This window comes from Dendropsophus ebraccatus, chromosome 6 (assembly GCF_027789765.1).
Source record: "Dendropsophus ebraccatus isolate aDenEbr1 chromosome 6, aDenEbr1.pat, whole genome shotgun sequence".
Classification (NCBI taxonomy): domain Eukaryota; kingdom Metazoa; phylum Chordata; class Amphibia; order Anura; family Hylidae; genus Dendropsophus; species Dendropsophus ebraccatus.
In genome coordinates this window covers 124,398,810-124,425,973 of record NC_091459.1, presented here as the reverse complement: position 1 = coordinate 124,425,973, position 27,164 = coordinate 124,398,810, and the positions used below count along the sequence as shown (strand labels likewise).

General features: G+C 43.0%; 1 protein-coding gene across 1 annotated transcript in view; it reads right to left on the bottom strand.

Annotated features, from left to right (window-relative positions):
• The window catches only part of LOC138796001 (adhesion G protein-coupled receptor F5-like), a 154,077-nt gene extending 131,937 nt beyond the window's left edge, over positions 1 to 22,140 (bottom strand). Inside the window, exon 1 of the mRNA XM_069975838.1 lies at positions 22,126 to 22,140. The gene's annotated coding sequence lies outside the window, so the exon portion shown is untranslated. The remainder of the gene's footprint in view (positions 1 to 22,125) is intronic.
• Between the last annotated feature and the right edge of the window lie 5,024 nt (positions 22,141 to 27,164).

The window sequence follows — 27,164 nt, the reverse complement described above, 5'->3', positions numbered from 1 at the left end:
CATCCAGCTATACAGTAATATGAAGCACAATTCAAAGCCTACTTATTGTTTAGTTTGCTTTCTTGCAAGATCTCCCAGCAAGATCCCCCAAGACTAGAGATAAGTGAAGCAGCCGGGAATTTGTTTCGCAAGCTTAACGAATTTTGGGTCAAATTCCTTAGGGTGCGTTCACACGTACCGGATCTGCAGCGGATTTCTCTCAGCAAATTCGCAGAGAGACCCGCTGCGGATCTCTGCCCAGTAAACTCTATGGGCAGACAAACTCACACATCCCGCTGCAAGCTTGTCAGCAGCCCGCCCCGTTAACCCTTCGACCACCAAAGCCTATACATCACCTGGTCCCCGTTTAGGCTTGCTTCGGGGGTTCTCGGCCCATCCCGCTTGGCAATAAGTGTGCTGCCCTGCCACAGCACACTGATGGGCTGAAGACATCGGGAGCCTCAAAGCAAGCCGGAGCTGGGACCAGGTGAAGTATAGGCTCCGGCGGCCGAAGGGTTAACGGGGCGGGCTGCGGACAAACTCGCAGCGGGATGTGCATCCTGCTGCGAGTTTGTCTGCCCATAGAGTTTACTGGGCAGGGATCCGCAGCGGGTCTTGCTGCGAATTCGCAGTGAGAAATCCGCTGCGGATCCGGTATGTGTGAACGTACCCTTAATATTCGTGAATCAAATCTTAACAATTTTTTAAAAAAATAGCAAAACTATAGTAGCTACAATACTGGGACAATTACAGAATGGCGAATTTGTTAACGCATGTTAAATTGGAAAATCACAATTTAAAAAAAATGTCAATCAGCCAGTCACATCCAATCTAATAAAGCCCAACTTGTATAACACAGTAGGAGTGGAGTGCGAGCACTGATTATGTAAGGTGCACGCTCCATTCACTGATCCCAGTAAATTGGTATAACTCATTAGGAGTTTACAGTGTCGAGAGAGTTAATAATAGGGACTGTGGGGGAGATTTATCAAACATGGAGTAAAGTGAAACTGGCTTGGTTGCCCCTAGCAACCAATCAGATTCCACCTTTCATTCCTCACAGACTCTTTGGAAAATGAAAGGTGGAATCTGATTGGTTGCTAGGGGCAACTGAGCCAGTTTCACCTTACACCATGTTTGATAAATCTCCCCCTGTACTGTAAATGTAAAAAAAGGGAAAGAAAGTACTGAACCAGCACACCCAAAGTAATATATCAAAAATATAAGTTTATTGAAGTACAGACACAAACATAAAAACATTTAAAAACAAGTGCATATAGTGCATACCATGATAAGTCGCACTAAAACCATTGTCCACAAGGTGGCAGCACGTAAGCTGCCTAAATCCCACAATAAGGAAAGAGGAGATGATAAGTTGCTGTGTATAGAGGCAAAGTGCAGGTAGTGCAAAAATAAAGTATCACAAGTGCATAGTAAACTGCCACTTTCCCCTATAGACAGACAGGCTAAAGTACAAACATACACTAGTCCCAAGGAAAAAGAAGGACTGATGAATACAACCTGTGCCGCAGCCAATATAAATGGACAAAATGGGAAAGAACCGCCCAACGCGTTGCGTCGCACAGTGCGACTTCGTCAGGGACCATTTTACATTTTTTTTACATTTACAGTTCAGTATTTAGTTCTGCAGCACCCCTGTTCTTTCTGTTATTTTTGTGGTGCCCTCCCTTCTCCTATATATAATATAAAATCTCCCCCTGTGTCTTCACTGGTCCCAGTGAATTCCTATAGGCACCCAGTTACTTGGTAAACTGGACACTTGGTTGGCAGCTACAACAATCCCCCACAATCAGCCCTCTTATCCTCTCCTCTCTGTCCCTATATTGCTCTGTTAGTCTCTCCTCTCTGTCCCTATATCGCTCTGTTAGTCTCTCCCTACTCTGCTATAACTGCCTGTTACCATCCTGTTCTCTCCTCCACACACAGCCGACTGGCCGCCTCCGTTACCGAACCACCTTATATAGAGGAAAAGTGGGAGGTGCTGACATCACAGAGGAGCCTGCCGCTAATTGGATGGGCGCTAAGGATTATGGTTAATCTCTTCCTCCCACCCAGTGACGCTCCAGACAGCATGTGCAGCCACCAGTTTGTGACTGGCGGGAGATCGCCTTGCAGAATGAAGCGAATTGACGGCCCAATTCGCAGAGAATTTTAATTCTCCAGATTCGCTTTGCTCATCTCTAGTTAAGACTATGGTTGTTGTCTTGATCGTCCTGGCACTGCCCAATATGCACAGATTTCTTGATTCTGGGATTGTGCCCAACAGCACTGGATATTACAAGTTGAAATATAAATGAACACAGCGGAGGGATAGGGTTTTATCGCCTGTCACATAACATGGTGTTGAGCACATGTAGGAATCTATGCCAGTCAAATAATTGTTTTATGAGCCTATTAAAAAGACAATGGCATAAAATGAATGATTGTTTGCCATGATGTACTACATCTTCTCTAAGTCTAAAGCATCCTGTTTACTAGCGCTGTTAGATGTTTTCTTTCTATACAAGGACTCCTTGGCCATTATTCTAAAGACAGAGAAATCATCACGATATTTCACTGTTAAATTTAGCAATATTGATGTCTGGGATTATCCCTGTTCTGCTGATGGATCCTAAAGACATGAAGACATGTGGCCATGGGGAGTTACGCACCATACACAGCCAAGTCATATTACAGGATATGCAGTAAGCTGGCTTGGCTGGTGTATAAGGGGTTCAAAAGAATATAACTACTATAATACTGCCCCATATACAAGAATATAACTACTATAATACTGCCCCCATATACAGAAATATAACTACTATAATACTGCTCCTATATACAAGAATATAACTACTATAATACTGTTCCTATATACAAGAATATAACTACTATAATACTGCTCTTATATACAAGAATATAACTACTATAATACTGCTCCTATATACAAGAATATAACTACTATAATACTGCTCCTATATACAGGAATATAACTACTATAATACTGCTCCCTATGTACAAGAATATAACTACTATAATACTGCTCCTATATACAAGAATATAACTACTATAATACTGCTCCCTATATACAAGAATATAACTACTATCCCTGCAGAGCCATAGAGTGAATAATAGATACCCCCATAGCTCCTTGTACCTCATCTCCTTTGATACACTGTGATGGATTTATGTGACTCCTGAGGCTCTGGTTAATTGTAATGATCTGGAGCCATATGCTTTTCATAAAACCCAAATCCATCTTTCCCACACATGACTCTTGGCCACGTTCATCCTAAGTGATCTCCTTTTTTCCCATACAGAGGGCCGGGTATATAGGGGCGGATGGGACGGCAGGGAATTGTTCCTGTAGGAAGTTCAGGTCGCTGACATTAGGGAGTGTGAAGTGTCTTCTCTCCGTCTGTCTTCCTGGTGAATGGCGGTGACTCTGGCTCGGCCACTGGACGGCCTTATATATATATATTACAGCAGGACCTCTATACACAAAACAACTAGATATCTCTATCTATCTATCTATCTATCTATCTATCTCCTATCTATCTATCTATCTATCTATCTATCTATCTATCTCCTATCTATCTATCTATCTATCTATCTCCTATCTATCTATCTATCTATCTCCTATCTATCTATCTATCTATCTCCTATCTATCTCCTATCTATCTATCTATCTATCTATCTATCTATCTATCTATCTCCTATCTATCTATCTCCTATCTATCTCCTATCTATCTATCTATCTCCTATCTATCTATCTATCTATCTATCTATCTATCTCCTATCTATCTATCTATCTTCTATCTATCTATCTCCTATCTATCTATCTATCTATCTATCTCCTATCTATCTATCTATCTATCTATCTATCTATCTATCTATCTATCTATCTCCTATCTATCTATCTATCTATCTATCTATCTATCTCCTATCTATCTATCTATCTCCTATCTATCTATCTATCTATCTATCTATCTCCTATCTATCTATCTATCTATCTATCTATCTATCTCCTATCTATCTATCTATCTATCTATCTATCTCCTATCTATCTATCTATCTATCTATCTATCTCCTATCTATCTATCTATCTATCTATCTATCTATCTCCTATCTATCTATCTATCTATCTATCTATCTATCTATCTCCTATCTATCTATCTATCTATCTATCTATCTATCTATCTCCTATCTATCTATCTATCTCCTATCTATCTATCTATCTATCTATCTATCTATCTATCTCCTATCTATCTATCTATCTATCTATCTATCTATCTATCTATCTATCTATCTATCTCCTATCTATCTATCTATCTATCTATCTATCTATCTCCTATCTATCTATCTATCTCCTATCTATCTATCTATCTATCTATCTATCTATTATCTATCTATCTATCTATCTATCTCCTATCTATCTATCTATCTATCTATCTATCTATCTATCTATCTATCTATCTATCTATCTATCTATCTCCTATCTATCTCCTATCTATCTCCTATCTATCTATCTATCTATCTATCTATCTCCTATCTATCTATCTATCTATCTATCTATCTATCTATCTATCTATCTCCTATCTATCATCTATCTATCTATCTATCTATCTATCTATCTATCTATCTATCTATCTATCTCCTATCTATCATCTATCTATCTATCTATCTATCTATCTATCTTCTATCTATCTATCTATCTATCTATCTATCTACCTATCTGGGTCTGACTCCTTCAGAGTCCTGACTATCACAGAGATCAGGAGATACAGGAGGAGAAAGATATGTCGCCCATGGGCCCACAAAAAGCTGGAGCCAGCCCTGCAGCCAATACACTGATAACCAAGGGGAGAGTGGATGTCCATTGCATATTCATGTGTACCTGAAGAAGCTGTAGACCTCCGTGATACACGTTGTGCTTTAGCTCCCCAGCGGGATTTCCCTTGGACCCATTTGTATTTTCAACTGCTTTTTTTGTTCTACTAAGTAGGTCACCTTCTTTTCCTCTTCTTTTAGAATATGGAGTGGATAAAAATGTGTTTTTGAATGAAACCTATTGGCCTGAAATTTTTTGTGTGTTTTTTTGAGGATATAATAATAATAAAAAATTATTATTATTATACATGTAAATTATAATAATGTAAATAATAATAAATATAAATAATAATAAATAATTTTTGGTTGTGAGGACTGTTTGCAAATTAAGAGGGTCATCCTGCATTGAAATAAAAACAGCTGCTTTCTTGTAAAAACAGCGCCACCCCTGTCCTCAGACACTTTCCAGAATTGCAATTTTTGGTCACCTTAATGTGTGAACGGGACTAGACAGCAAGCATGATAATGATAATGGTGGGAAATGAAAACACAAAGCTGCCGGTATTGGGAGACGTGATGGTGACTGATCGCAGGGCAGACACTAGCCTTGGCTTCCTGTCAGTCATCTCACTAGTCAGCATCTCTTATGGCTGATAACAGGGAGCAGCGCATTGTACAGAGCTACACAGGAAATATAGATAAGATATTCCCCTAGTCCTATAGACAGGAGGTAACAGGACCGGAATTGCTACGTACGAGCCCTATTGGCTTCAGAACAAGGGTTCACAAACTACTTTTCAATGAGTGACCTTTTATTCCAGTCCTTACTGAGTTATAATGCTTTATTATAATTGAGCAGGTCAGGGGAAAAGGGAAGATGCTTGATAACAGGAGAAGGAAGCATTTTTATCTGATAAGATATATTACAAAGTTTCTCACATTCACTTGTACTATTGATCTGTGCAGTTTCATTTAAGTCAAGTACTCTGCGGCAGAAATGTGGTAATTCCCAAAGCCCTGGTGGTCTAGAGCAGAGATGACTCTCGCACTTATCAGACAGTCCTTGTATACCTGCGCACAGGCATATTCATATGAATAGGGAAATGATAGGGAATTCTATTCTATGATAGGGAAAAACATTGTCCTTGACTCTAGGTTAGATAATGGGTCACTATTGTTGAGCGTTATATTGTTCTCTTCCAGGACCCAATTGTTCCTTTCACCTCTATTGTGCAGGGCTGTCATCTGCTGCTCTATGTTCTCTCCGGCAACACATGCAAATAAGTGATTGTCAATGCTGTGAACTCTTCTGACTCCCAGGTCTATTTCCTGGTAATGTGAGGCATAGGTAAGTGATGGCCAGGAGACATTGCTGGAATACTTGTAGTGGCTCATGTTACTAAGTCTCTGCTATACGGTATTACAGCCTATTCATCTGGCATTATAAGTGCTGACCCCTCTCTGGTACCAAGAGGGTATAGACAGAGGTGATCTGTAGGTGTTCTTCTGCACTCCTCAAAAAAGTGAGAAAATTTTTGTTTGGTGTTAAGTGTTTAGAGGAAGGATTATGGAGACAGGTTTTAGCTTTAAGTGTACCTGTCATTATAACTTTCAAAATCTAAACCAAAAGTAGATGTGATATAAAGCAAGTTTGCAATTTACAGTAATTTTTTTTTTTTTTAGTTATCATTGAAAACACGGCACTTCCTGTTTTTTTCTCTAAGAGTCAGAAAACAGGAAGTCCTGTGTATCCCAGGCCATCTGAGCGCTCACAGAGAGAAGGCAGTCATGTGACTGATGGACATACTGTACTGGCCGGAATTCCTGGGTTTAGTCTGTTTTTTTCAACCAGCACAAGTCAGAAAATCTGCCTTCAGGAGACTGGACCTGGATTTCTGGTAAGTACAGTTTTTTTTTTTTTTTTTTACAGCATGATAACAACAAAAAAATAAGGAATGTATCTTGTAGATTTGCTTTATATCACATTTAGATTTTGAAAGTTATAACGACAGGTACACTTTAAAGAATTTAGCCTTTGATAACGCAACAAACAAGCTGGAGATAGAAGCTCCAGGTGTTCAGGTCACCAGTAGCGCCCCCTTCCCTGATGGAAATTGTAGTTTTGAAACAGATGGAGGGACAAAGGTTCCTTATCCCTCATCTACAGGACAGGTGATGTATCTCATTAGTCGGGTGCCATTGATCACACAAACGGGAGTTACTTGTCCCCTTGTTGAATGAAGGGGCAGTTGTGGATACATATTACCTTCTTATTTACACTCTATGGCTATGTTCACACTAGGTGTAACATCGTCCCTTGCATAGCAACAGACAATGTTATACTGCCGACTGCTGGGCAGCCATCTGCACGTTATAGCACTTTATTTTGTATAGCGCACACAGATTCCGCAGCACTTCACCTATCTGTGTGTTTTTGGGTCAGATTTTTAGATTAGCACTGTGCCCAACTCAGGGAACCCATGCTATTAGACAAGGTAAGCCAGCTCTAGCTTAAACTTTGGTGCCATAGATTCTGGGCTGGCAGAGCACCTGGCCCTGGGAATCTATTAACAGTAAGCTAGGGATGCATAAAGCATTCCTAGCTTACTGTCTCTACTCTTTTTTCTAAAAGCATGGGGCACAATGGATATGGATGCATAGAATGCTGCACTTGTAGTGCAATAAATATAACCAACCAACTATGAAATTGCTGCTCACTTCATCTGTATATTCTGCAAAGTTCATAGCAGGTGGATGAAGCAAACATGCGCATACTCGACCTCTGCTCCATTCACAAAAGAGTTATCAGTTGGGATTCTAGTGATTAGTCCACCACTTATAACCACTCTTGTGAATAGGTGATTAGTTTTAATTAATTCTTCAGGGGTATCGCTTGTTGTCTTGCCATGTAATTCTATAATATCCAAAGTGCAAAGAGGGGGCTCATTGGGTAAAATGACACGGTACGGTGGTAATTCTGCAGTTTGTAACAATAACTTAGATAGGCACCATTCTGAAAACAACCATTAAAGAAGTCGTCCTCTTATTTTTCACATAAACTAAAGCTGAAGCTCCCCACCAGCAATTTATCACAAGGTTGGAATCTAGACCCATCAGGTTAAAACAACTTTCCACTATTTTTTATAAAATATTTTTCTGCCTCATAGGGCATGAGAACTCGGGGACTTTTTAAAGCAACAAGGAAGTTTGCAAGTTTTTGAGTAAAGGGGTTTCCTAGCCAAAACAGGCCGATGACTTATCTTCTCAGAAGGATGTAACAGTCGTGACCTGTAATTGCACCTCAGCTCCTATGACATAATAAATCGATGAGGTTAGTCTGACCATGATCTGCCCTCAGTAAAGCCATGCTGGTTTGGATTTTTAGGTAATCCACTATCTTCCTTTTTATTTTAGCAGTTTCCATCATTTTAACTACTACAGACGTCAGACTCACTGGCCTGTAGTTACTGGGATTTTCTTTACTACCCTTCTTGTGGATAGGTGTAACATTCTCCAATCATCAGGAACATCTCTTGATCTGAAGGGTTAATCTCATAAAACCAGGGAACATTTTTGAAACAATGGATATAATAACCCTTTATTGACCCAGTTATATTGGGAGTCCAGTCTGCTTTACTATGATTCTCTCAGTCAGCCAAGGTCAATAACATTTTTTAGCCCCCAGGTATTGGAAGTCTGGTCTACTTTACAAGCTCTATCACGGACAACCAAGGTCAGTCGCCTTTTTCAAATACTGTAGTTATCCAAGGCAACTTACCCCCTGACTCTTCATTCATTCATCATTCTTTCAGTTAAGTTCACTTAACACCTTCAAAGGATCTCAGACCTAGACCAAGCACACTCATATCAATAATCTGAATATTGTGGACATACTTAGACCGGTAAGGGACGAAGAACATATATTGGGTTACACTTCTGGGACATGTGGAGTCCATGGCCTGGTAAGTGACAGCAGTTTTTACCCAATGGATTAAAGTGGACAGTGGGGTTATATGAGTTACTGTAGATCCCCGGCAAGATACATTTGATGCAGTGCTAAAGGACGTGTACTACTTTTAAGAAAACTTTACAACAACTTTACAACATGGCTTGACCGGCAGATACCAGGCTGCTTTAAATGTGGGAGATGCAATGCATGCAAACACATTAAAAACACCAAGTCATTTAAATCAGCTATTACCAACAAAGAGTATGTCATACGTGACTTTATCAATTGTAGAACAAAGGGAGTCATATATCAGGCTCTTTATCACTTTTTAAAATAAATTAATAAAAGTTAAATTTTAATACGTGATCCCGGCAGTATATATAATTATTCCACATATTTCTGACGAGTAATTTCTGCGCAACACATTGTGTGACGCAACTGTGATTTTTTCTTACAATAAACTGGTTCAGAAAGTTATATGGATTGGTAAATTACTTTTTTTTTTTTTTAAATCTCCAGTCTTCCAGTATATATCAGCTGCTGTATGTCCTGCAAGAAGTGGTGTATTCTTTCCATTCTGACAAAAAATTCCCATAGAAAACCTCTCCTGCTCTGGACAATTCCTGACATGGACAGAGGTGGCAGAAGAGAGCAGTGTGGCAGACTGGAAGAAATATACCACTTCCTGCAGGACATATAGCAGCTGATAAGTGCTGGATTTTTAAAAAGAAGTAAATTGCAAATCTTTATAAATTTCCGACACCAGTTGATTTGAAAGAAAGCATTTTTTGGTCGGAGTTCCCCTTTAATATGTTGCTATGCAGAGTAGATATTTCCCTGTGTTTCTGGCACTTGTAGTACATACTTTCTGTATACTTATCATGACTCAGAGGATATGAAGACAGACAGTTCCACTTGTATGTTTCTCATACATCTATTCTTACCATGTCCAAGCCGCAGCTATTGTTGTTCCCGGTGGGATATATAATTAGTGGATTTTCCTCGCTTAAATCAGCTATAAAAGAAAAATAAAATCTTCAAGCTGTGCGGTCCGGCGGCCGCAGCCTGAAATAGATCCAAGCGGATGTCCCAGATTTATGGTCATTGTATTGGTAACAAGCCATGTCTGCTGGCTACTACACCACCCCTCATGGAAAATCAGGGATACGGGGAGAATGGGGGTCTCTGTTTCCATACTGGGAGCGCCATAACCGGACAGATGAAGGGTACTTTGTGTAGAGTCACTTACCATACTCAGATTTGGAGGCTGGCATCTGCTGGGCATGAGAATTGGCACTGTAGTAACCCTACAGGGGTTGCAACGGTTGCCCTTATGATTTGGCCTGCACACCAGGGGGGCCCACTGGACCCCCTCACCACATGCTGATCTGTAGTTCTCCTAAATCAGCTGTGATAGTGACAGCCCATTGTATTGGCAATTGTATCAGCAGTGACAAGAGAGGGGAGCCCTGAGCTCCCTGTTCTGCCACTTCCTTCTGTGTGATGCTGGCACAGCTCCGCCCCCATTACACAGGAGGCAGACCTGACCAGAAGAGGCCAGAGCACTGGAGAAGAGCAGGCGCCAGGACAGGTGAGATTACCCAGGGGGCTGTGCCTCCCAACCTGTGGCTCTCTAGACAGAGAACTATACCCCCCACTATGTCCTGCTTAAAGGAGTTGGGAGTTTGGGAGTTGTAGTTTGCCATCTGTGTGTGTGTGGGGGGGGAGGGGAGCTGAAATTTTGCACTATGCCCCACAAATATTTAATAACACCCCTCAGGGGTAACCCTATTAAAGGGAGAAAAAATTCTTTCAAATCCACTGGTGTCAGAAAACTATATAAGGGTGCCTTCACACCTACCGGATCCGTAGCGGATCTCACTTCTGCGGATTTTCAGCGAGATCAGCTCCGGATCCAGTACCATTGATGCCTATGTTAGCACATACTCGCAGCTATGTGCTTTAACCCCCTGGCGCCCACAGCCCCGCCGCTCGCATTAGCCCCACCACCGGCATCCTCTATCCCCGCCTCCATCATCACCGCCGCCCGCATCCTTTATCCCGGCCTCCCATCAGCCTAGCCCCCGGCATCCTCCATCCTGGCCCCCCATTAGCACTGCCGCCCGCATCCTCCATCACGGCCCCCCATCATCCCGCCACCCGCATCCTCCATCCCCGCCCCCTATGAGCACCACTGCCCGCATCCTGCAGCCCGTCGCCGAGAGCATATACATTACCCGCTCCTCAGCGCGGCTGCAGTGAGGCTCCCGGTCCCGCTCAGTCGATCAGTGTTGCCGTGCGCTGATCGGCTGAGCGGGACCGGAGTTGGGAGCCTCACTGAAGCCACGCCGCCGAGCAGGTAATGTATGCTCTCGGCGATGGGCTGCAGGATGCAGGCGGTAGGGATGGAGGATGCGGGCGGCAGGGAGGATGGAGGATGCGGGCGGCGGGGAGGATGGGGGGCCGGGATGGAGGATGTGGGCGGCGGGGATAGAGTTTGCCGGTGGCGGGGCTAATGCGAGCGGCGGGGCTGTGGGCGCCAGGGGGTTAAAGCACATAGTCACAGCGGGATGTCAATCCCGCTGCGGGTATGTGCTAACATAGGCATCAATGGTACTGGATCCGCAGCTGATCTCGCTGCGAATCCGCAGAAGTGAGATCCTCTACGGATCCGGTAGGTGTGAAGGCACCCTTAATTTGTAATTTACTTCTATAAAAAAAAATCTTCTCGTACTTTTATTTTCAGTCTGACACTGTGCTCTCTGCTGACATCTCTGGCCGAGACAGGAACTGTCCAGAGCAGGAAGGGTTTTCTATGGGCATTCATAGAAAACCGAGACAGAGTTACTGTCTCGGCCAGAGATGTCAGCAGAGAGCGCTGTGTCAGACTGAAAATAAAACAACATTTCCTGCATGACATACAGCAGATAACAAGTATGGGAAGACTTGAGATTTCCTAATAGAAGTAAATTACAAACCTATATAAATTTCTGATATCAGTTGATTTAAAAGAAAATGATTTTCGCTGGACAACCCCTTTAATGCTTAGGGGGGTCCAGGGCAAGTAGAGGACACCGGTCAGGCTATACAATAATCACCTTTTTCTTATAAATTTTATAAAATGAAAGGGAAAATGTGGCCATGAACTGTACAGCCCATGACATGTGTGGTATGTATATAAAAAGTTCTCTCCCTCCTGTAAACTCCGCTTACCCTAACATAGTGAACAAAGGTCTTTCAGGAAGAGAAAGCAGATGCCGTCGCCACCTGTTGGCCAGAGGTAGGTTTGCAGTAGATGTGATATTTTTGTGATTTGTGTTTGATTTGAAGAAAGCAGCGTCTTTCTTCTCTAATATCTGTTTCTGGCATTGAAGCCATTCACTTAAATAATCATGCCCTCCCACCCTGCTCACTCTTCTCCTACAGCACTTCCCATGCCCAGCTACTGCAGAACATTGCATACCACTGCAGAATGTTGCCGCTGCTGTATTCCTTTCCTGTTTCCTCCTCTGCTTGTGTCATAGCTCAGCACAAGGCAGCATGTTGTAATCACTCCTCACTCTTCCCTAAATGTCCTAATAAAGATATATATGTATCCAGGGGCGTAGCTAGGATTCATGGGGTTCCATAGCAAAAAACTGTAAGGGGCCCCCCTTCCCTACGCACTATATATATATATATATATATATATATATACACTCAGTGATGTGGCCAAAAAATAAAATCTCTTGTGGGCAGAAGCAGAGTCCTGCGTGCAGCCACAACAGTGCCTGGCAGAGCAGAAAGTCAATGGCTGCTTGTTCTGTCAGTCAACTGTATTTAACTATAAGAGCCTATTAGGGGCCCTTATGGTTATATACATAGGTGCAGGAGCAGACTACCTTCTGCTTAACTCCTTATGTACTGCAGTGTGTAAGTGACCCAGTGTTCTCTTACAAGCTGCAACACAAAAAAAGGTTAATAAGCATAAGACAATTAGCTCTCTGCTTCACTGCACTGATAACCTCTGACCTCTGTTCTCTGAGCTCCTACAGAGGTCAGAAGTTATCAATGCAGTGAAGCAGAGAGCTAATTGCAGCTACACTACAGTACATAAGGGGTTAAGCAGAAGGGCACAGGAGGCTCTTATCTTCCCCGTGCATCCCTGGGCCCCCCTCCCCCAGGGCCCCATAGCAGCTTCCTGCCCTGCCTCTATGGTAGCTACGCCACTGTATGTATCTGTGTATATGATAGGGAGATGGTGATGTAAGCTGTAGGGTGGGGCTTCAGCTGAGACTGCAGCTTAGTCCCATTACAAGGCATAATACTAGGCATATCTTTATGTACAGTGCTCTACAGAACACCTGAGCCCGATGGCCCCTTCATACAGCTTGTCATTGGCCAAGCCAGGAGTTGGACGCTCAATGATCGACCCTATGGATAACGCTTCAATATTAAAGCCCCAGTAAGTGATTGTTAGTTACACAGTGATGTAGCAGAGCCAAGTTTGTCAATGACAATGAGTTGCATTGCATAAAAGGAACAGTTCAATGACAAACTTAGCTCTGCTGCACAGAAGATCAAAGACACTGCAATGTTTTAGGGCAAAGAATGAGCGTGTTCTCATAGTGAGAGTGATCTGCTATCAATTAGAGGCCAAGGACTCTGCCCAAAGCCAAACATAACATTGTCTGTCACAGAGAACGACACTGGAACATTCATCTGAGAAAGGAAACAACGTTATAAACAAAGGGGCAAAGATTCAGGGATGGGATGAAAATTCTGAGACGTATCATGAGATGTTCTATACTGACAAATGCCACAGATAGAATGGTAAAATCTTTGCTGCATACTGCTTATATATTCATCTCAATAAGATCACAGTGCACAGTAAGCTCTTGAGCTCTCCCTAGTGGTGACTGAAGGAAGATAAAATTTAATTATGTAACTCAATGTCTATGTAGGGAATATGGATCACTCTAAAGATCCCAACAAGATCTTACTGGTCGCTTGCTCCTAATATATCCCATCCCCTACAGACGCCATTGTCACCGAATAATCCTATGATATTCATTTCATCTTTCAGTGGTTTTAATGTTCTGGTTGATCTGCATATGCAATAATGTTTCTTTTTAGTTTGCTTCGGACAAAGTTTCCATAACCTGAGAGGGCGATAATGAATTCACGCTCCTTATAACAAACAGACGTTTTCTTCCATTCCTAAAATATTCCCCTTCACTTAATAAAGATCAATTTTTTACGATATGTTTCTGAACATAATATCTATTATAGTGATATTTTACGCATAACTTGGCATCACGGAGGGATTACACAATGTGTTAACAAGTCAATAAAGATTTAAAGAGGTTCTGCAGAACCTTATATGTTTTTTTCCCTAATTAAAAAGTGTTAAATCTTAAAGGAGTTCTCAACTTTGGCTATTCTTACTTGTGGGAAGAGTCCTGTGACAATAAACTGACAGTAATCCCCAGTGAGCAGCTTAATCTGTGTGGAAACCTGGAACTAAGAGATCAGATTCTCTGCAGTGCCACCACAGGAAGAATGAAGTATTGCACTGTACTTATTAACATGAAGAGGACAGGTCCTCCAGGATGAGAGACGCTCTTTGTAGCTGCACTCCATACTGGCCAAGAGATAAGAATATAAGAATAATAATATTAAAAACAAGAACTACTCACTTTTCCTAGTGCCCCCGCAGTGCCGTACCGCACCAAGACTTCCTGGATCTGCTTCTCAAGGGACGTAAAGACTAGGCCGATAGATTACCCACTCAGCCAATCAGTGACTGGGGCGGCACACCACTGCAGTCACTGATTGGCGGAGCAGGCAGTCCATTAACCGGGTTGGGTTCTTCCACCAAGTTGTGACGACATTAGAAATAGGAGGAAAATTATTTTGAGTAGGGGTCCCAGAGCCTGTTTCTAGTGATTGTTTATCTTTCCCCCTGCCCTTGCCTATGGGCAAATTATCATTGTCACTGGAGTTCTTCCTTAACTGAGAACTGATGGTAGTTTTTTTCATGGCAGGTCTGCTTTTTCCTGGGGCCTGTATTTTGGCTAAAAACAACTCTTATTATGGCTTTGTGGCGGGGTGTCAATGAGACTGGGCCTAGAGCATCTGTGCAGGCCTAAGGTATGGATGCTCTAGGCCCCGTCTCATTGACACCCCACCTCGCTGATGTTTTTGGCCAGTTTAGGAAAATTAGCAATGTTTTTTTTTTTTTTACAGAGTACAGATAAGCTTTAGGGTGCCTTCACACCTACCGTATCGCAGTAGAAAATCCGCTGCGGATTTAACTAAATGAATGAACACAGCATTAAATACGCACTGTCAAATCCGCTGCGGATCCGCACCAGATTTGTAAGTGCGGATTTGCTGTGTTCATTCATTTAGTTAAATCCGCTGCGGATCTGCTGCGGATCCGCAGCGGATTTTCTACTGCGATACGGTAGGTGTGAAGGCACCCTTAAGGGGTATTCTCCACTGAGGTACTTATGCCCTTTCCGAAATACACATAGGATACGGCATAACTAAAAGATTTTTCTGGGAGATTTAACCACCAGGGCCCCCGAGCATGGGGGCCCAGGAATACATACTCTGTGGAGCTGCTACTGTGAACCAAATGCAGCTTTGACTCTCTTCAGCAGCTTCATAGAGAATGAATAGAGATGCAGCATGTAGGGATTCTTGGGGGATTTTGGGGACTCCGTTCTAGAGATCACAAGGGGCCTCGGTGGTCTGACCCTCTGCAATCCCTTAGTTATGCCTTATCCTGAATATACTGTGGATAGGGCATAACTACCCCAGATAGGAATACCCCTTTATGAATTTTTCCCCCTAAACTTGTCAAGTCCATTCAAGTCCATGTCAGTTCTTCAGTCTTATGCGCCTCGGCTACAGATGTAGCTGCTGCAGGCTTTATTGGAGGTGTGCTGAATGTTTCTCAGGAATAGCTATACTATTAGGGTAGGGAACAATTGAATATACCTACAGTAGCAGGGACTCCTATCAAAGACTGATGTCCCTGCTCCTGTATATACTTTGTATTGTACCTGATAGTTTAGGGCACCACGGAAAGTGTAGTGTATGTCAATGCAAAGTGTGGGGTAAGAGGTCGCAATGCGCTGGCGTGCTGTGACCCTTTAATGTCATGATACTGTGCAAAATTGGACATTGAAGTGACTGAAATATATTGGGATTTTCTGAGTAGACCAGTGCCGGCCATGTGAACGCTAAAGTTTATAATCCCCGAAGAGAAAATAAACAGAGCAGTAATAGAGCGGGTGATGATTCCAGTCCTCTTGGCTCCACTCATCTCTCATTTTCCAATTACCACTAACATCATCTGCAACAGGACGTCCTGCCAGTCCAAGCCTATAAAGTTTGTCTGCCTTCGTCTCTTTAAACCCTGTCATTATAACTCAAGATCTTAATGTGGACAATGGTTATGGGCTGCTGTCATCCTATAAAAGTTTAGCTATGGGGGAATTGGTGGGGGTCTGAGTAAAGAGACCTCCACAGTCACCAGAACAATGGGGTAAATACAATCTGCGCTGCAGGTCACTGGACACCTATGAATGCTTTTTTATTCATGTTTTGTACTTATTAGGGTGCAAAAAAAATGATCCGTAGGTTTTTAATTAAAATTTTTCTTTTACTGATCTGTGCTCGTATGCAGCAAACATCAGGCCATGTAAAAGAGCCTAAAGTCTCCAGCCCGTATCTCGCCTATCCTGAATATAAGTTAATTCATAGTCAGACCAATCTTTTCTTTTTACATTTGTAAAGCTAGGTGAGGACTTTTTTTTAAACATGACATGCTACAAAATATATATATTTTTTTAATTTGGACCCTCTAAGGTCTAGGGGACAACAATTCTTGAATCTTGTTCAGACTTGGGTGGTGACCTAGGGATAGACAGCAGATCTGCCCACTGGACAAGTAGCTTCATGGTACTAGGTCTCAAGACATGATCTACTCAAGGTCTTCTCCTGCCTTCCTACAAAACCATGCTTCTTGTTCACATCCTGAGGCAGCCTGTCATCATCTCTGCTTCCCCACATCGTACTGAAACACATTAGGGATGCAGGTGGACTGCTAGGGTACGGCCTGCACATAAAACAGCAGCACAATGTGGGACAAAACTGGGGTGAGTACTAGAGATGAGTGAACATTTCAAAAGTTTTGTTTGGCAGGTCCGCTGAACTTTATTGTAAAGTTCGGTTTTGTCCAAACTAAACCTTAAACATACAGCACTAAAACAGCTCAGTCATTGCAGTGTAGCAGTTTTAGTGCATTTTAGAAAATGTCTCATCTATACTTACCTGTCCGTGCTCTCTGTGTCCTTCTTCTCTGGTGTCCCCCCAGCCATCAAAATCTGTCTCTCCAGAGAAGAGAGTGACAGCCCGCTCAGCATTGGCTGAATGGGCTAGAGGTGGCTGGAGACCCAGAGGAGGACACTGGGGGAGCGCAGACAGGTGAGAAAACAATTTTGGGGGGTTTTCGATGTGCCGTCTTCATCTTTCCAAACTTGTTCCAAACTTTGCAAAAAGTTTGGTTCGGTACCAATCCAATGTTTTTGCAAAGTTTGGAACAAATTTTGGTTCAAGAAGTTCGGTTCACTCATCTTTAGTGAGTACCTATAGACTGATAGTCTCATATAGCTTCTCACTTTAAAGGGGTACTCCAGCGTAGGGGACACTTTTTTGCTGGGAGCGGGGAGGAGGTGGCCGAGGGAAAAGATGTCCACTCACCTCCCCGGCTCCAGCGGTGGGTCTCGCATCGCGTCGCTCCGGTGCCCGCTTCCGGGTGTCTGACGTGGGTCCGAGACGTAACGTCTCAGGTTCGCTCAGCCGCTCTGTGAAGGAGGCGGGATCCGTTTCAAGTCTGCACAGATCACGTCACGTCTCGGGCCCGAGACCCAGAAGCGGCCGGGAACTGGGCACCGGAGCGCCGCGATGCGGGACCTGCCGCTGGAACCGGGGAGGTGAGTGGACATCTTTTCCCTCGGCCACCTCCTCCCCGATCCCAGCAAAAAAGGGCCCCCACGCTGGAGTACCCCTTTAATGCTACCTGAACCTGAGTCCCTGGGGCGCCCCCAACAGCTTCACCCCACATTCCTTGATTGATAGATTTCTCCCTGTTTGGGGATAGGGGACACATCCATCAAGATCAATGGGGCAGCGAGAAACCACCAGGGACTGCCCCCCATTACTTGTAGTTCAAGCAGCAGGAAAGTGATGACAGGTTCCCTTTAAGAACTTGCATGTGAAATATCCTCCCTATACACCCAAGTCTAGATATAATTGTGAGGCCCCTATACACATTTGTCACCCTGCTTTCTCCTTGAGCAAGGAAGTTACAACAGCAACCCAGCTGGGTTGGTGGTACATTGTGACTTCATTAAATGCTGCGATGGAGACATCCCCTTCTAATGCCCCTCTAAAGAATTAGGTCTATCCTAGCCCTAGGGATGACTGACAGCACCAAATACCCCTGATTGTTTTCTTAATGATCAGGCAGAATGCTCATAAATCCTCTGCCTGATCACTGAGGGAACTGTGTGACTGATCATAGCTTTTGGGTCCTCTTTTCGATCTAGTCACCTGTATGTTCAGTGCATTAGAGGAAGCTGGACATGGTGTGCATATATACCATAATATTTATATCTTGTGGCCTGTGTAACCCTGGGCACGTCCGATAGTCAGATGCATCATATACTCCAAAAAGAAAAAGCCACAGAAGGCTAAAAACTAGAGATGAGCGAACCGGGTCCGGGTTCAAGTCGATCCAAACTCAAACTTTCGGCATTTGATTAGCTGGGGCTGCTGAACTTGGATAAAGCTCTAAGGTTGTCTGGAAAACATGGATACAGCCAATGACTATATCCATATTTTCCACATAGCCTTAGAGCTTTATCCAAGTTGAGCAGCCACCGCTAATCAAATGCCGAAAGTTCGGGTTCAGATCAACTCGAGCATGCTCCAGGTTCGCTCATCTCTACTAAAAACCAAATACATCCAGCACTGAGGACCATCTCTAATGTCAATCACGGCTCCTTAGATAAAAGTCCACTGGGGTAGGACGCAGTCTGTGTTATGGCTGCAGGACCTCAGGCAGGAAGGTAAATGTTATTATTGGCTGGAGACCATGACCGCACATAGCAACCATCGGCCATCGCTGAGAGGGACGTAGATAAGATCTGTCCTTACACAGAAGGAACAGTCCATGTGTTTGTGTCATTACAGGGGGCGCTGCCACAAGACTGAATTGCTCTCAGAGGGACATCGCCTGTCAGATAAGCATCGAAACACAGGCATGTCATGTCATCGAAACACAGGCATGTCATGTGAGACGTTTGACTTGACAGCAGCGAGGAGCCCTATAAGTGTTTTTGATCCATCACAAGATGTTTATTTAGGATATTTTCTTCCTTAAGGGTGCGTTCACACTTACCGGATCCGCAGGTATTTTCCGCTGCGGATCCGCTGCACACAGCAACAAATCTGCACCATCAAATCTGCTGCGGATCCTGTAGGTGTGAACGCACCCAATAGGTTTATTCTAGTTTTCTTAAAAAAAGGTTTAAAGAATAATATGCATAATTTGCATATTTATTTCCCATCAAGCCCTGCCTAAAAGTAAGTCTCTTTAATAAGTATCATCATCCCCCTTCCCTACTAAGCTGCAACCTACAGATGATTGGGGGTGGGGGGGGTCAAAACTGGCAAAAAAGATTCAGAAGGATAAATATATAACTACGTTAATCATGTACAACTATAAGATATGCTGTATTCTTTTTTTTGTGACCTCTAACTTCAACAGATGATAACATGACATTTTGCTCTGCAGCAGGCTGTAAATTGAGATGCTTCTCTGGATTACAGCCTGTTGTGCTGACATCTAGTGGTCAATGTGCAAACTGCAATATTACATTCTTATTTTTGTAATGGATACTAAACAGTTTCCTTATTACTGGTTTGTTTGATGGTTGTATCCTTTCAATTTCCAATCTTAAACTTTAGTAAATTTCCTAATTTTTTTCAGCAAGTCCAACATATCAGCACAAAAATCCACACAATCCATATACCTCTGTGCTTGTAGAGAAAGGCTTTGACCTTTAAGTTTTAGATGTGGTAATATCACCTCATAAGACTGATCATTGAGGATTTATTTCTGGCACTGACAGAAAATCTCCAGACTACCTCATCTGTTTTACAGACAGTTCTGTAAAAACAGAGCTGGCAACACTATAAGGCTATGTTCACACAATGTATTTTTTCTAATTCCTACGGCTGTTGTTGCCGATTGCAACAGCGGCCGTAGTTAATACAAACAAATGCGTTGGCTTGCTGTCTATGGGGTCCTGGCTGGAGCGTATACACACATGCCGCAAACAACTGGCATGTCAGTTTTTCGCGGCCACTATTCATTGAATAGCGGCCGCAGAAAGCTCAGTTAGTTCACACTATGAAGCGAGCGGCTCCCGCGGGTGACAGAACGGCCAGTCTATTAAGCCATGTGAACATGGCCTAAACTTGAATATCAATCTACCAGCACTATTTTTTTTACTTATTTTAGTTTTTTACCCTATTAGCTTCATAAGTCTTCAGAACTCAATAATTCTATTTAAGCTGCCTCAGATGCTATAAGAGGGAGGCTACCGTATACTGTGTCATCATTGGGTTCAGTGTAAATATTGTATGCAGTAAGTTCCTAAGCTCCCTCTAGTGGTGGCCAGAATTTTATTATTATGGGAGTTGGAGTTTAGAATTAGAAAGACAGTGCTCTGACTTCAATAAAGATATGTTGACTAGAGATGAGCACAAGTCTGATTGTTCGCCATTTGAATATCGGTGTCTGAAGAAGTTGGATGTAGCCCTAGAGAGTCTGAGAAAACATGGATATGGTCTACGTCCTATGGCTCTATCCATGTTTTCACTAGGGCTGCCTCCAAAGTCGGTATTCAAATGTCGAATGATTGAGTTGTGTTCATCTCTGATGTTAACTTCTTCCTGAAATTTGACATATATTTATGTCAAATGTATATCAGGCAGATGCAGTTATCTCTGATTTAGGTCACTTAACCACCTAGTTGCCATCAATAGAGATCATGCTGCTAGGACGCCAGTGGGTAGAATAGATTCTTTACATGTCCTGATCATGATTTCACCTTGGCATGTACTGTAAATGGTTAATCTATAAGGTTTCACTTAGTTCCCAGAATTTTTTTGTCACCTCTTCCCAAGAAAGAACAAACTAAAAAGCCATAAAAAGTAACATCCACCCCAAGATGGTACCAATGGTACCAGCTCTCAAGTCCTCCAACAGTTCTGTAGGCAAATTTTTTTTAAGTTGTACGGGTCAAATGTTTTTAATTGTAGCGATGCTAAACCGAGTTTTCTTTTATACTAATTTAAAAAAAAAAAAAACTTTCAAATTTTAGATTAAATTTAAACTTTAAAGTTAAAATTTTCAGTTAAAGTTTTTTTTTAAGTAGTAAAATAAAACCTAGAAATTTAGCATCGCTGCGACCGTACTAACATGTAGAATGCAGATAACATAATTCCACTGGGTAAATGCCTCACATAACACCCCTGCAAAGTAGCAGAATTTTATTTTTTTTCCATGTTACCCCGCAGAACATATATTTGGTAAAATAAGGGAAGCCAATAAAAAATTCAACCTGTTGTGCAAAAAGAAAAAAAAAAGCTCTGTCGAGGTAAGTACAAAAAGTTACGTCAAGAAGGAAAAGGACTAAAACACTGGGGTCAACATTTATTAGGCAGGAAGGGGTTAAGAAATTGATTTTGATTGAAGTTTTTATATTGACGTTAATATCATTGTTTCTCTTGTTATCTAGCGACACATTTTCTCCATTATATATACACATATTAATACTAATAATGGCCGTATCACACACACATCTTTAATAAATAAGTCTCTGTTATTTCTACTGTGGATTACGGCCAATGGCTACTGGGAAGTGCGGGAAGTGTTACGCTCCTCACTTATAATATTGTACAGAGGTCAGATCAGCTATTGTAACAGCAACAGGCAGACATGGGCGAGACGGCTGTGTGTTACCCTGAGATAAAACCACGACCATTGTCGATTCATCGTCTGGCTGCTGCACAACAATGTCCTGAGTCTGGAGCTCAGCTGTACTGTGTAAAATCAGGTTACTGGCAATGCACTTCATATGACTATAGAGAGTATAACGGACGACCAATGATGTTACAGGTCTACCCATATGTGTGGATGTAAAGGGCCCTTAAAGAGACTCTGTCAGCAGGTTTATGCCGTCCTATATAAGAGTAGCATAAATTAGTGACAGAGAAGCTGAACAGAATGATGTATCACTTACATTGTTCTCTGCAGCTGATCCGGAGATCTCCTCCTGAATAACATGGACAATAAGTAGTCCTCTCCGTTATGTGCATGAGCTCAGTAGTCCTGGATATTCATGAGAAGCAGAAAACTCTGCCCACCACCTGCTGATTGGCAGTTAGCTATCCATGCTGTGTATAGGCAGTCAACTGTCAATCATCAGCTGGAGAGTGGGGGGAGGGGAATACTATTCTTCTGCATATTAGCAGAACGGCTAAAGAGAATTATACAAGTAATACACTGATCTGTTCAGCATTTCTGTCACTAGTTGATGCTAGCCTGCTGATATCTCCCTATAGCGCACGGATCGCTGGGGATAAAGGATTCTTACGTTTATTCTCAGCTCTGTTTCTGTGATATTAAGAGTTTTCTCCTTATGCTAATTTGGCATTTTGGTGAACTGGGGGCGGGACTACTGCCTCCTAGGAGTGAATTGAAACTGTACTCTTGAGGAGGTGGGCCAAGCTATGACTTAAAGGGAAACTCCAGCTATCCCATAAATAAATTAAATGCACAAACAGCATATAGATGCACTAACTGATCCTCCCCAATTGTTTGACACCTTTCCTACTTGTCTACGCTGCTTCTATCCCCAGATTCAAGAGATAGATGAAAGAACAGATTCCTTTGCAACAATACAGTTGAACCTACATACTGTAAGTAGTGAGACCTCTAGAGGCCATACAGCATATACATATTGCTACATCCCCTATACTACTCAGGAGAGGCTGTTGTTTTCCCGCCTTTGGCCAGCTGATCACTGTGTGATGTCTGTGGTGGGTGGGGTTACGCATGAGGTGTCACAGCTTGCCCTGTAACAGAAGAGACAGAGATCATGTGACCTCTTTCAGAAGGGAGGGGGGAGGACAGAGGAGTGGAGCCAGAGTGGACCAGGAAGTGAGGATTTTCTGCAGCTTCCGGATGTGAGTCAGGATGTGCTGCAGACAAACAGCCCAATTCATGTAATAATAACCTATTACAAACAAGCTTAGATTATGGGTGGGGATTGAACAGGGCTAAATTTTTCTTAACCAGAGTTCCCCTTTAAATGGTTTGGGTGGTGAAACTAAAAGCTTGTGGTGAGCCCCTGCAGAGGTATGGTAGAGGGATGGCCGGTCACTTGCCAGGTGGTAGAGTGTGACACCACTCCCGTGGTGGTTGGCCGAGATGTAGCCGGACCCTAGGATGTTGTGTTGTGATGCCAGTGCTGGTTGGGCACACAGGTATGAGGGCACACCTGCTTTTATTTTAAAGGGCCAGTTACAGCTTGTTCCCCTGTGGTCAGTGACCTGCCAGGTTGCTAAGGGGTCCTTGGGTTGTAGTCACGGTGGTCCGGAGTGGAGTATTGACCCACCCGACTATTGGTACGTTCACCCACAAAAAGGGGAAATGTCCCAAAAAGTGTGTGTATACTGTGTTGGTGTGGGACGAAGAATCACAGAGTCTCTTTACCATAAATAATATCTCATTTACTCTAAAAGTACTTGTGTGCAGCAGAACCTACAGCTGTGCATTGACAGGATACATTAGACTTGATAATACAGGATCGTACAGGATCCAGATCTGTGATAAGAGCGTAGAGAGTAGTACAGTCGTGCTGACTGGGTAGCGTGCTTTGAGATACGTAGAAGAATCAGAGGAGCAGAGTGGGGGAGGTCGTGAGAGTCCCAACCCGAGTAGTACTGTGCTCTGCCGGGATGTTGGAGCAGGAGGTAGAGATATAAGAATACTTGAGAGAGAATACTTGTTCCCGTGCATCGACCTTGGTCAGAATGAACCACCTGTTGCCCTACCAGTGTCGTGCGACCCGTCCTGGAGGGTGACACAAGCCCCAGACCCTGTTACCTGGGATGAGCGGAATGCTGAGGGTTTCCTGCTGACAACAGCACTGCGAGAGTTCATAGGCTTCCATTAACTTTGCTCTATCTGGATCAGTTCCTATCTTGCTGTCTTTGTGGATACTGTCCGGCACTGTGACTCTCCTAGTCCTCAGCGTGGGTTAAGATAATCTCTGACTTGTCCTCTCCTGTGAGGGTTTTAACATTGCATAGTGCTGAGTAAGGTTACTTGAAGAGAAACTGTTAGGTGCATCTTGCTTCCTCACCATACAGGAACCTGACTAAGAATGCTGATGGGGACCTGGCAGAGGGCCAGGGCCCAAAGGAACCACTGTAGGGAGCATTCTACCTTGAGTCCTTCCCTACAATGTCCAATACAAAAAGACTCTACATTTCCTTTACCCACATGATTTCCTATGTACAGCTCCCTGTAAGGTGTGCTGTGAATGGGTGAAGAGTGCATAAAAAAGAAGTAAAGAAAGAGATGATAGGACAGAAGAAGAAGATACTCCCATAGGTTCACATATCCATGTGACACATAAGTAAACAATAACCCTTTCCATACTTCAGCTGTGCAGCAACTGAGTACATATACCAACAATAGCGACATCTAGTGGCAAAACTTTATCACTTCTACATCACCACTTACAGTAAGTCCAGGCTTTTGCGAAGGGTGTAACAAATAGCAACAACCTTGGTGGGACACCACAAGCTCGCTCTGGGCACAGAGATTGGCTTTGACATCACTGTAACCACTATTATCTGTAATGATACCAGACACTTGGGCACAGTAAAGTACTTAACCTCTCCAACAAGTTCAACAACCTGGGTAAAGGGTGGAACTGTGGCTTAATGGTCATTGATAGTTTTTTGTTTGTTTGTTTGTTTTTAGAGAGAACCACAGTCCATCATTATGTCCCTCTGGGTGTTCAGATTAGTGATAGCTTCCTGTGAGTCAATAAACGTTTTTGAGCATTTTTCACATTGGTGTTTTTTCCATATTTCTCCATGTTATTGTTTCATCATATTGTGCTTCACATGTTTTTCCTTGAATGCCCATGGATACGTTCACCTTACTTGGTTTAGTCCTTGTTATAAAAGTCACAATCCCCCCCAGTCTCATTACCACAGAAATTTCTTGTAAAAATGAAGAACAATCACGTCTCCGTAAATGTCTTCGAACTCAGATGACTTTGTGGCGGAGCCCGTGCTTATACAATATATTTTTGTAAAATAAGATATTTGGTTTGAGTAACATAGAAAACACTTTGCGTGTCTGGATTTGCAGACTTAATTTTTCACTAATTTTACTGGTATGAAAGTACCTTATAAGATCATCCCGCAGTTACAGGAGAAAGAGAGAGCCCCGCTTAGACATGCGTCATCCTGGAGGGGCGACAACTGGTGCTGGACCCAGAGCTGTGGGCCAGGGACAACTCCCTCGGGTACCATTGATGTCCAGTTTTACTCTAGATTGATTCGCTACCTTAAAATGGATTGTATTACCGGGGTGACAGGCTCCCGACCCCCGTTAGAGCCCCCTATACTTACCTAATCCCGCCGGGTCCCGCTTCTGGAGGTGGTCGGGTGATGAAGATCTCAGCCGCTGCAGCCCGGCACGCGCGCTGAGAGATGAGTCCAACGCTCATAGAGAATGACGGAGCACTGGACTCTCCTGTCATTCTCTGTGGGTGTTGGACTCATCTCTCAGCGCGCGCGCCGGGCTGCAGCGGCTGAGATCTTCATCACCCGACCACCTCCAGAAGCGGGACCCGGCGGGATTAGGTAAGTATATGGGGCTCTAACGGGGGGTCGGGAGCCTGTCACCCCGGCACGGGGGGTGACAGGTTCCCTTTAAGGCCAAAATTGAAAATAAATCAACTTCTTTTACCCTGAACTACTCCTTACCATCCCTTATAGTCACTTTACCATAGGCCCTGGGCTGTTCATCAAGCTTGGTCCCCCCTATACCTCACTGTAACCATGGCAACACTAGCATGGTGCTCTCATATACGGGATAGTTTTTTTTGCTTATTATGGCAGAACTGTGGCTAGGAGACAATACACCACTGAAAGTATGTCTGTTTGGGTGGCAATGGGCCCCCTAGTAACTCAGGGCCTTGGGTTACAGACCGAAATTGACTTATTATAATCCACTACTGCACCAAGGCCCTGGTGTCTGAGGAGGTCCAAATGCCCCTCTATTAGATAACGAAATATCAGTCTTACAAATGGCATATGGTGGCTGTAATGGGCAGGGTTTTGTCACTATGAGTAAGGATGGCCAATGGTCAAAGAAAGAAGAGTCATTGAAGATAGTGGCTGACTATGTATCAGCTACACACTGCTCTCTATGCGTCAGACATTGGAGGACTTTTTACTGGTGCAGGTTAGTAATGTTTTTGGTATGAGAATTTAAAGGGTCACTTCCTCTTTCGGTTCTGCACAAGTATCTTGCTGTAAAAAACTTCTGGGTGTGCTACTAAACCGCCACTGTGTTTTGGTGACAACCTTTTCATTTTTGATGACATTTGTCTTGTGTCATTGGCTTCACATTCTGCTTATATCTGCTTTGCATTTTTAGTTAACACCTCTGGATTTGTTCAGCTACTGAGGATCGAATCCTGATTTGCTCTGTCTATGATATATCCATTGTAACCCTGGATGCTGAACCATCAATGGTGTCTACTTCCAATGACCAGTCCTTTCCGATGCTGGCATTACCATTTCATTCCCTTCCGTTCAGCTGTTTTTTTGACAATGGGTAGAAACCTAGGGATCTTAGCAGAGAAATAATAGGGTGGAAACCTGAGGATCTTATGGTGGAAACCTAGGGATCTTAAGTTGGAAATCTATGTATCTACGTGGAAACCTTGGTATCTTAGGGATGAAACAAGTCTATATTAGGGTGGGGATCTTAGGTTAGAAACCTGGGGTTATTACAGTGTAAACCTGGGGATCTTAGGGTAGAAACCTGAGGTTCATAGGGTGGAAACCTGAGACTCTTAGGGTAGAAACCTGGAGTTCTTCCCTTTTCAGTTGTTTTTATTCAGCTGTTGTTTGTTTTGTTTTTTTTACATTGGGTAGAAACATGGGGATCTTAGGGTGGACTCCTAGATATATGATTATAAAAAGCCATACTTCCATAAAGAGTTCGAGTAAAAATAATAAAATAAAG